At 49.2% G+C, this 9,949-nt stretch overlaps 1 long non-coding RNA gene across 1 annotated transcript; it reads right to left on the bottom strand.

The window, feature by feature from the left end:
• Positions 1-352: 352 nt before the first annotated feature.
• Positions 353-9,720, bottom strand: LOC113879905. Its single transcript, XR_003507513.1, has 2 exons — positions 8,567-9,720; positions 353-2,296 (listed from the first exon to the last, which is right to left on the bottom strand). It is a non-coding gene; the product is annotated as an uncharacterized LOC113879905 (long non-coding RNA).
• Positions 9,721-9,949: the final 229 nt, after the last annotated feature.

Below are 9,949 nucleotides of genomic sequence, written 5' to 3'. Positions count from 1 at the left end.
GAGTCAGTGATGCTATCTAGCTATCTCATCCTCTGCCATCCCCTTCTCCTCCTGCCTTCAGTCTTTCCCAGCATCAGGGTCTTTTCCAATGAGTTGTCTCTTTTTGCTTCTGTTTTATGTTTTGGTTTTTTAGTTGCAAAACATATGAGATCTTAGCTGCCTGACCAGGGATCAAACCCCTACTCTTTGCAATAGAAGGTGAAGTCTTAACCACTGGACCACCAGGGAAGTCCTCAACGCTTTGTTTATGATAAAAAAAGACCAATCTCTTTGCCACCAACAAGAGGGTTGGGGATATGTCAGATCCATTCATTTCCCTGCTGAGAAACAAAATGAATAATCAAGCAAGCAATCCACTTCAAAAACAAGTTTTTATTTAAAAATGATCAATGACATCAGTTAGATTTTTTGATACCATGTGTTAAAAAGTTCTTCTCTGGGTGCCTGAAAGAGATATGCAATAGATATAATCACAAATCACTGCCTCTAAAGGAAAAATGTTTTAAAAGTAGCTTTAACCTTTGAATATTTTTTGAAGGCTCCTCTCCACCATGTCCACCCTCCAAAAAAACCCCTAGGGCCCTTTCCTACTTGGTCAATGTTTGTGCTTATTTCCTGCTTCAGGTATTGTGATTCTGGCAGCCATATGGCAGGTGCTTTGTGACCATGGATGAAACCCATTGGGTTTCATCTCCTGTGGATGCTCTGGACTCCCAGATGCCCAAGGGTGGATGGTGAAAATCGTGCCTCAGGAGAGGGCAGCGAGTCCCTGGGGAGAATCTGGCTGTGAAGAACGCTTGCTGGGGATCCCTGTCTGCTGAAAGTGGTAGGGTAATAGTTGCGATGCTCCTTTGTCTTTGCTTTCTGTTACAGATGGTGATGAACAGAATATTTGGGTGCCCATCAAAATTCATATATGGAAATTCTATGCCCCAATATGATGGGATTTGGAGGTGGGACCTCTGGGGTGATTAGGTCATGGGGTTGGGGAGCTTGTGATGGGATTAATGTCCTTATAAGACGAGGCCAGAGCTGCTTCTCTCTCTCTCTCCTTCCACCTCCCTCCACCTCCCCACTCCCCCCATGTGAGAACACAGCAAGGAGAAGGCCCTCTGCAAACCCTGTAGATGGTCTGGGCCCTGGAGTCCTGCTTCCCCCCACTGCTCCCCGCTCCACCTGGCCTGGAGCTGAGAAAGTACTCGGTGAACCTCTGCTGGAGGAGAGGCCCAGAGAGGGTGGAGGAGCTGGAGGCAAGGCCAGGGGACAGTGGGGACAGAGGGACGGCTAGGGTGCACACCTTTCAGGAGCACTGGAGGCCAGTCCCCGGAGGCTCAGGGCCAGATGGGGTGGGAAGGGCCAACTGGGCAGAATGAAGAACAGCAGGGCTGGGAGGACTGACGAAGGGGAAGGACCCACCAGGAGCGACCCCTGGCAGGGTAGAGGGCCTGTGGGAAGAGGACCATACGCATCCCCCAGTCAGCTGCTTCTTGGAGGAGAAACGAGCCTCAGACAGAAGGTATGGGTAGGGTGGCCAGATTAGAAAGAAAAAATAAAATGTAGGATACCCAGTTGAATCTGAATTTCTGATCAATGATGAAGACAATATTTAGAACATACTTATACTAACAACAGCTTTCCGTTGACTTTCCACTCAAATTTAACTGGTGTAGTAATCTGTTGGGGCTGCTAGAACAGAATTCCAGAGCCTGAGCAGCTTATAAACAGCAGAGATTTGTTTCTCATGATTCTGGAGACTGGGAAGTCCCACAATCAAGGTGCTAGCAGGTTCATGTGTGGTGAGAGCCCACTTCCTAGTATTTTATTTATTTATTTATTCTTGGCCACACCGCACGACATGTGTCATGTTGGATCAAACCCACAGTCTCTGCACTGGGAGCCAGACTCTTAGCCACTGGACCACCAAGGAAGTTCCTCTGGGCTGTCCTTAAAGGACACCAATCCCATTCTTGAAGACCCCACCCTCATGACCTCCCAAAGGCCCCCTCTTCATCCCATAACCTAGAAGATTAGGGCTTAAGGTAGGAATTGTGGATGCAGGGTTGTCACATAGAAACTGAGTCCACAGCACGTAGGCATCAGGATTTTCTCTGGCAAGCCCAGCTTAGTGACCTGAGGGACAGGTGTCCCCTTCAACTACCCACACACAGAGGTGGGAGAAGGACCATCTCCACTTATGTTGAAGTTAAACCATCATGAAAACTCCGTTCCTAGAATTCATCTCTCTTCCTGTCTGAATCCTCTGAATCTTGGGACTTCTCTTGAGATGGAAATCAACCTGGGAGAAAGGAAAGAATTGAAGAGAACCTGCCACTGCTGATCACCCGTCACTGGACTGCTCCGCCAGCCACAGGCCTGTGGGCGGGGTGAGCTTGGTGGGGCTGGGGGCATGGGGGACCCAGGACACGCTGGCTGAGGGCCCTGTGGCTTCCTGCTCCGAGGGACCATCTACCTCCTGGCCTCCGCAGCCCTGGACCATGGAGGCTGCTCCCTCCTGACTGTGGAATTACCTACTGAAGTCTGAGAAATAGTAGAGCAGAGCAGCAGGGGCTCAAAATGGGCTCGGAGGCCATAGGCAACGGGAGGGGCAGCAGCGGGGAAGGGACCAACCCTCCCTGCAACCCTCTCCCTGCCCCCAGAGTGGATTCAGGGGTGAGGCTGGCCTGTCTGATGGTCTTGCCTGCAAGCCTCCGAGAGAAAAGACTCCCAGTGTCAGGCCTGGCAGGGCAGCCACAAGCCTGGCTGTGATGTGGCCTTCACGGAAGGAAGAGGAAGTGAGTATACAGGAGGCCTTGGCTGAGGGGAATGAGTGCCTCTGTGTGTGTGCGTGCGTGCGCATGTGCGTGCGCATGTCCATGCCTGGTAGCATGTCTGCCCAGGGAGGTGTCTCTGGTCTCTCTGGGGATCTCCTGTGTACACATTATGCCCGTCTCAGGGGCACGTTTCTCTTTTTTTTCTTCTTTTTTAAATTATGAAAGTATGACAACATTTACAGGAAACTTGGAAAATACAGAACAAAGTCACTACATATTACAATTATTTTTTAAGTAAATAAATAAAGATTTTTAACTGGAGTTTCAATATCAGACTCACAAAAAATTAATAGAAAGACTAGACAGAGAAGTAGAAGTATATAGTTAGATCTGAAAAGCACCATGAACCAATTCAATATAATAAAGATCTATACAATTTTCACACAACAGCAGGATACAAATTCTATTCAAGTTCCCATAGACTATAAATCAGGAGACACTGGAACATATCCAGGGGCGTAAAACAAGGTGCAAAAATGTCCTGGTCTAAAGGTGATGAAATCATACAGAGTCTGTTCTCTTATCACAGTGGAATTATATTAGAAATTAATATCAAAAGATATTTGAAAATAACCCACATATTTTCAAGTGCAATGTGACTGTTACCAAGAGAGACCTCTGACTTAGCCATTGAAAGGGGGGCACAGTCCTTCCTCCACAGCCACCCCCAATTCTGCTGCAGGGAGAATAGAGGGGCGACAGGCCTGCTCTGTTACAGGCTGAGATCTGGTTGTCTCCTCTCTCTTGCTGGAAGGTGTCCTGTGGGGGTTTCCCTCTGGTCCCAGGTGCCCGGAGCCTCCATCTGCTGCAGCCCACGGTGGGCAGGGGCCGCTGGGGTGGGAAGGTTTGAGGTGAGTCACTCTTAGCTCCCCAGCCGGGCCAGACGTCTCCTTGTGCCAAGTTGACTGCCGTGGGGGGAGGCGGGGCCGGAGTCCCGGTTTGTCTGGAAGCCCGGGTAAATAAACAGGAAATTCCCAAGCAGCTCGTGAAAATGACTCTGCTTCCAGTGGGGGTGCAGATGGAGAGTCTTTTGGAAAAACAGGACTCAACGTTCACACTTTCTTCCCAAGCTCACTTTTTCCCAAAGAGATGTTTTGATAAAGTTGTGAATAGATTTTACACATGCATGACAGAAGGACGTGGAAAGCAATCTGAAAAGGGCTGGAAATCAGATTTAGGTAAAGGGAACAGTGAGGCAGGGAACTGGGGTCTGGTCACCCACACTCCAAGGCAGCATCCGCCCGCCTGCAGAGTGTGTGTGTTGTTTGGGTGTCCTGGCTGGTGTGAGCCTGGATGAAGATGCCCAGTGAGAACTTCTGCACCCATGCGAGCGGACTGTGTGCATATCAAATACAACATCAAAAGCGGAATTCTGGGAACTCCCTGGGGGTTCATTGGTTAAGACTGCCTTCTGGGTGTCCCTGGTGGCTCAGTGGTAAAGAATTAGCCTGCCATTTGGGGAATATGGGTTGAATCCCTGGTACAGGAAGATCCCATATGCAGCAGAGCAACTAAACCTGTGTGCCACAACTACTGAGCCTGTGCTCTAGAGCCTGTGCTCCGCAACAAGAGAAGCCCAGGCACCACAACTAGAGAGTAGCCCCTCCTTGCTGCAACTAGAGAAAAGCCCGAATGGCAATGAAGACTGACCGCAGCCAAAAACAAATAATAAATAAATAAAATTTAAAAAGACTTCACCTTTCAATGCATGCAGTGCAGGTTCGATCCCTGATCAGGGAACTAAAGTCCCACATGCAGAAGCAATATTGCAACAAGTTCAACAAAAACTTCTAAAATGGTCCACATCAAAAAAAATATCATTAAGAAAATGAAGCAGAATCCTGCTTTCCAGCAGCAGCACTGCCCACTGTGGGAGTGGACAGCCCTAGCCTGAAATTGTGCTTCTTGATGAGCAGTAGGTGTTTCTTTGGTCACAAGCCCTCCTTCTTCACTTGCCTTCACTGTTTTGAGTCCCTTTGCAGGATCACATGGAGAAGGCAATGGCAACCCACTCCAGTACTCTTGCCTGGAAAATCCTATGGATAGAGGAGCCTGGTGGGCTGCAGTCCATGGGGTTGCTAGGAGTCGGACACATCACTTTTACTTTTCACTTTCATGCATTGGAGAAGGAAATGGCAACCCACTCCAGTGTTCTTTCCTGGAGAATCCCAGGGATGGGGGAGCCTGGTGGGCTGTCGTCTCTGGGGTCACACAGAGTTGGACAAGACTGAAGTGACTTAGCAGCAGCAGCAGCAGTAGCAGCAGGATCACATCCTCAGAAAAGAAGCATTGCATCAGGTGTGCGCAAACAGCTGTTGAGTGATGCTGCTGGTGCCACAGGACGTGGAGGTGGGCAGAGCCAAGAGTGGCTGGACACCAGGCACACAGCCGCTAACCTCAAACGCATGCCCCAGTGGGGACCAGAGGAGAAGGGCCAGTGTGCCCTGAGAAGTGACAAGTGTCCCCATACCTCCGGAGGCCAAGGGGTGGGGGCTGGAGAGGCACTCGGCATCTGGATGAGGTCATGTTGATGCCCACTGGGCTCTGCTCAGCTGGGACTAGGCTAAGAGGACTGGAAACGACCTGGGTCTCATCTCCCTGCTGACCCCCCGGCCCGAGGAGGATGCAGCTGCTTAGCTGCTAAGAGCAGCGTTTCCCTGCACTTAGAAGCTGATCAGAGTCAACGTGGGGCCCAGTTCAAGTGTGATTCTTTAGCCTCTTATCTTTTCTCCCCTTGAGCTCTGCTTCATATCTCCCAAAGTGGGCCCCAAACCGACCCTGTCTCATGTTCCATACCTCTGCCTGGGCCAAGACACCCAGGACAGGGGTGGCCATGAGTGGGGGTCCTAGGCCATCAGGGTGTGGGACCCACCTGCAGACCTAGAAGGTTGTGGAGGCCTCCAGCCAGGACCAGAGTGCCTTCTGCTGCCTCGGGGCCTATGGGTGGGCTCCTCCCAACTACCGACCAGGGTTCTTGGCCTCCTTAATCAATAGAAATTGATCAGAGGCCAGACAAGAGATTTAGGCAAGGCTTTATTGGGGTGGGGTGGGTCTCTGCTACAGCAGCGGGGAAGGCGGGGCAGTGAGAATAAACAATAGGTTCCCTTACTTGCTCCCTGAGGTGTGGGTGGTGGCGAGCTGGTTTCTTATATGGGGTGAGGGTCAGGGTGGGTCCAGGGGTGGGGCCGGAGTGGGGCTTAGGTGATTTGTGTTGAGTGGTGCTGTGTGTGCAGGGGGCATGTGCTTTGCTCCAGGCTCTTCAGAAGTGGCAGTTGGGCTTTTTTGTTTTTTATATCTTATCTGTTGTCCATAATTTGCCCCAACTACTCAGGCACACAGTATATGTATATATGTATGTGTGTGTATATATATATATATATATATATACACACATATATATATATTGGAGAAGGCAATGGCACCCCACTCCAGTAATCTTGCTTGGAAAATCCCATGGATGGAGGAGCCTAATAGGCTGCAGTCCACGGGGTCGCTAAGAGTCGGACACGACTGAATGACTTCACTTTGTCTTTTCACTTTCATGTATTGGAGAAGGAAATGGCAACCCACTCCAGAATTCTTGCCTAGAGAATCCCAGGGATGGGGGACCCTGGTAGGCTGCTGTCTATGAGGTTGCACAGAGTCGGACACTACTGAAGCGACTTAGCAGCAGCAATGGGTAAAGAATCTACCTGCAATCCAACAGACACAGCAGACACGATTCGATCCCTGGGTTGTGAAGATCCCCTGGAGAAGGGCATGGCAACTCATTCCAGTATTCTTGCCTGGAGAATCCCATGGATAGAGGAGCCCAGCAGGCTACAGTCGAAAGGGTCACAAAGAGTTGGACACGACTGAGCGACTAAGCACACACATACACACATATGTATATATGGATATATATGTGAATATATTGTTTAGATGTGATTAACATATGAATCAGTACACTTTGAGTAAAGTAGATTATCCTCTGGAAAACAGGTGGGCCTCACCCAATCAGTTGAAGGCCCTTTGGTTGTGAAAGGTTGTTGTTGAACCACTCAAAGACGCCGGGATTCTTGGCCTCCAGAGGAGAAGAATTCAATCTGGGGCCAGAGACGAGGCTTGATCACTCAGAGTTTTTGTGTAATAAAGTTTTGTTAAAGTATAAAGGAGATAGAGAAAGCTTCTGACATAGACATCAGAAGAGGTAGGTTAGCAATGGAGTTATATACTATCCAATGAATCCAAAGAATGTCTGGAGGTTGTAAAGACCTCACCAGACCTACTCCCATAATTTACATTTTAACATAACAGAATTAGCCAGAAGGTTTAATCCAGAGACTGTCCTCAGGCAGGATACATTATTGTTATATAATCCTAAAGAATGTAGAGGAAAAAAAGTTTGTCCTTTCTTCCTCCTTGAGAATTCCAGACCCCTCTTTCCTTGGGGACCCCTAGACTTCTTATCAACCTGCCTAGGAAATGACTCTCTCAGTTGTTGAGGTGTCACATGGTATACAAAAATTAACTCCAAATGAAACATAAATCCAAATGAAATACCTAAGACTATAAAACTTTTAGAAGGAAACAGAAATAAATCTTCATTACCTTGGGTTAGACTAGATACAGCACCGAAAGCAAAGGCAACAAAAGTAAGACAACCCACAGAATGGGAGGGAAAAAACTGCAAATCGTGTATCTGATAAGGAACTTGCATTCAGAATATACAAAGAACCGTGACATCTCAATAACTAAAACTCAAATAACCCAATTAAAAATGGGCAAAGGATCTGAATAGATATTTCAACAAAGAGGTCATAAGATGTTCAACATCATTAACTGAGAGGGAAGTAAAAATCAAATCCACAATTGATACTAGTTCACACTCACTAGACTAGATCCAACTAGAATAAAAATCAAATTACAACAAGTGTTGGCAAGGAGGTATGCCTGACTGCATGGAGTGCAGGTGCCAGGGCATGGGGTGCGGGACTATGAGGCCCACCAACACAACCACTTCCCTTTCAGTGCTTGCCAACCATTGACACATCAACTATGATCACTAATGTATGGACACAGTTCAGTAGGAGACAGCTGGCAGAAAATGGGGTAGATCACACATCAAGTGTATCATATATGGGGCGAGTTGATGTTTCCTAAATGTTGCATCAGTTACAGATTCACATGTTTGTGTGTGTGCAACTATACAGAAAATGTGCATGTATCACAGAGAGGCTGAGTGCGGGGCACATACAGCCAGTGTTTCTTGTGAAAATTATCTCCGTTATAGATAAACATTTGTCTACACATGTACACATGTTTATACACATATGCATATATACATGTGTACAATTGTGTGTGTGTGTGTGTGTATGGGGTTGCCACATGAATTGTGTCATCTCCTGTGAGTCACAGCCAAGGATGTTGGAGAAACCCCTTTGTATTCTGTTTACCTAAAGAGAAAGGAACACTGGCAAGCCAAAGTTCCCTTGATCTCAGGAAACCATTAGCAGACACATTTAGCAGAACGGAGACAAGGGGTGGGGGAAGACTGGGTGCCCGCTGGCACAGACACTGGAGGGAATGTTGACATGGCCCATGGATGTCCAGGAACAACTTGGACTTAAGATGCAGCAAACAGTGGCTCCAAGATGCAACCACAGTTTCCCTGGTCCTCACATTCTTTATCTGTCTTACCTGCATCTTGAGGCTGATTTGAGACTAAGCATGATGTCACCTGTGAAGGTCCTTACCTGTGGCCCTAAGGAGACCCTTCTTCCTTTTCATTCTCACAAGTAGAGGTTTTTCACTTGCAGAGAAAACCCAAGTCATCTCCGACATCCGCTTCAGTGACAAAGGCCTCTTAGGACGAACCCCACCCCTCTCTCGTGCAACTTGAAAAGGAACAAGACAGTAGACATAAACTTAAAAACAAGCAACAACAACACACCCTGAACCCGCCCGGTCCCCCAGCCAGTGTGCGTAAGACACACACAGGAAGGAAGTGGCCAAGTGATTCAAAGAGGCTGAGCTTCTATGTCTCAGGAAAGGAATATTTTCCGACCAACCCGCCCCGTCTGTGGTTGGGAACAAGGTCTCAGATGTAGCCTTGGCCAGCGTCCCTTCCCCCACCCCCTGCAGCACTGTAGACAAAACAGTGAGGCCAGGTCCCGCAGGAAGGCACCCTGCGGCCCAGCAAACCTGCTCCCGCTGGTCCTTGGGTCACTGTGGTCCTGGCCGTCCAGCAAGCAGGCGTGGGCAGCCACCCGATCTGCAGGAGCTGAGGGAAGACCTCCAAGAGGCCTATTTTTTTGTGCACTCCCAGCTACTGACTCACCCACAAACCTGTTTTAGATTTCTCTTCATAACCAGCTTCAGGCCCCAGCAGGTCTAGCCCTATGGAAGGAGTCACTACCTAGCAGAATACCTTCCACACCCCTGCGACCTGGGGTGGCGGGGGGTACCCAGACCTGAGCCCATCCTGCCCCTGCCACACACCCCAGGGCCAGGCTCAGTGGATAGCCAGCACCCTGATTCGTCTATGCCTTTTGTTCTCCGCCCTTCCTCTCTGTTCTCTGTCTGCAAGCCCATCCCCGGAGCCTAGGTCAAAGCCACCTCCTCTGTGTACCCTCCCTGCCTGTCTCTTGCTGGGACTGATCTGGCATTTTACCGTGTTGGCCAGCGCCTGTCTGGCTGTGTGAGTCTGAGCAAGCAGACAAACCCTCTGAGCCTCCTTCTCCATCTGCAGAATAGGGATGATCAAGATGCCACCTGGGACAAGATCATGGCTGCAAGGCACTGAGCCGATGTGTGTTACCCCAGGCTCCAGTACCAGCTGTCAGGAGGATACTGGCCTTCCATCCTCCGACAGGCATAATCTCCTGCAGTAGGACTCATTGGGCCTCATTCTATCTTCCCTTAGTGCCTATAGCATCTTCCCTGCATGCAGCAGGTGCTCAAAAGAGAAAGGTGAGGAGCTGTGTCTCCTAGCTGTCTGGGGCCTGGGAACCCTGCAGGGTGGAGGGCAGCTGAGAGACAGATCGTGGTGAACATCACCCCCCATGGAATGGGCAGGAGCAGCTGCGGTGGCTGCATCCCTGAGGGACTGGCTTGGGGCCAAAGATGATGACCAGCAT

Source organism: Bos indicus x Bos taurus, chromosome 21, assembly GCF_003369695.1.
Source record: "Bos indicus x Bos taurus breed Angus x Brahman F1 hybrid chromosome 21, Bos_hybrid_MaternalHap_v2.0, whole genome shotgun sequence".
NCBI classification, from domain to species: Eukaryota; Metazoa; Chordata; class Mammalia; order Artiodactyla; family Bovidae; genus Bos; species Bos indicus x Bos taurus.
The sequence above is the reverse complement of the archived record's forward strand: the minus strand, read 5'-3'. Positions and strand labels throughout refer to the sequence as shown.